Raw genomic sequence first — 1,286 nt, 5'->3', positions numbered from 1 at the left:
CTGGCCCCTGCCTGCCCTCTAGATCGCCGCCGCCGCCGCCGCCGCTGCTGGGAGTCTGCCTGCCTGTTGCGGGACGCACTGTGAGTGTTTGACCATTCTAAGGACAGGGGCTCATGGGGCCGAGGAGCTATTGCTGGACCTTGGAATCCCTAAAACGGGACCTGGGGCAGCTGAACTCTGGTGCCTGGGGAACAGGTCGAGAACAGGGAGGGCGGACTGCAGACCTGGGGCCAGGACTTGGGAAAAGGGAAACTCAGGGTAAGAACCAGGGGATAGGGAAGGGAGAGACTCAGAGGATCCGGAACGAAGCCGGAGACTTGAAGCCAGGATAGGGGCTTCGCGAGGCAGGGAGTAGGGAGTCTGGAAACCATTACCAGAAAGCGCCCTGGAATCCCAGGGCACGGGGCAGGCGGTCAGGGAGCGAAAGGGGTTGCAGAGGCCCTGGCCAGCTGGGGAGCCGGCGGCGGCCCCCAGTGTAGGGGCAGTTGGCGGCGCCCGACGCCCTTCGGCCCAGGCTCAGACTCCAGGGGCTGGGAGCCGGGGTGCGCCTGGTCACACACGCTTTTCTTCCCAGCTGCTCCGCAGTTGGAATAGGAGCCGTGTTGTGAGAGCCCGGCCGCGACTGAGTCAGATGGCCGCTGTGCAGATCAGAGTGACCAGGCGGCGGGTACGGTGGATCTGGCTTGGGGTGTCTGAGCCCAGCTGGGTCCTGACTTGAGGCCGCCTCAGAATCGGACAGAATGTCCGCGGCGCATGGGGCTCGGAGTGGACAGAATGTCCAGGGTAGCGAAGTGGGTCTCTCCGGAGCGGGCGTTGTGTCGGGCAGTGGCGGACAGAATGTCCCTGGCTAGGTGGCATGTCCATCTACCCAGCAGCACCTGCCCAGCTGCTGCGTGTGCGATGGGGTCGGCTGCGGTGGGTCACCTCAAATCCCAGCTCACACTTTGCCAACTTGTTTCAGCTCCTTCGGGCTGCGAAGCTGCGAGCAGGGAGTGAGAGTAAAGACTGCAGCCTGGACTTGGGGTGAGGTGGGCTGGGACACATGCCCCCTTCAATTCAGAATAGATCAGAGCATCACTCTGTACTTCCAGAATCCAAATTTGAGGACAGAAGGCCAGTGAGGAGCCTGCTAGTGGGAATCAAGACCAGGAAAGGACCATCCAGGCTAACACGGTGAAACCCTGTTTCTACTTCAAATACAAAAAATTAGCCGGGTGTGGTGGCAGGCGCCTGTAGTCCCAGCTACTCGGGAGGCTGAGGCAGGAGAATGGTGTGAACCCGGGAGG

At 61.8% G+C, this 1,286-nt stretch overlaps 1 protein-coding gene across 1 annotated transcript in view; it reads left to right on the top strand.

Annotated features, from left to right (window-relative positions):
* The first annotated feature begins 54 nt into the window (after window positions 1–54).
* The window catches only part of PITX3 (paired-like homeodomain 3), a 12,096-nt gene continuing 10,864 nt past the window's right edge, over window positions 55–1,286 (top strand). The window contains exon 1 of the mRNA XM_011977533.1: window positions 55–80. The gene's annotated coding sequence lies outside the window, so the exon portion shown is untranslated. The remainder of the gene's footprint in view (window positions 81–1,286) is intronic.

Source organism: Mandrillus leucophaeus, unplaced genomic scaffold (assembly GCF_000951045.1).
Source record: "Mandrillus leucophaeus isolate KB7577 unplaced genomic scaffold, Mleu.le_1.0 Scaffold18, whole genome shotgun sequence".
NCBI classification, from domain to species: Eukaryota; Metazoa; Chordata; class Mammalia; order Primates; family Cercopithecidae; genus Mandrillus; species Mandrillus leucophaeus.
The sequence above is the reverse complement of the archived record's forward strand: the minus strand, read 5'-3'. Positions and strand labels throughout refer to the sequence as shown.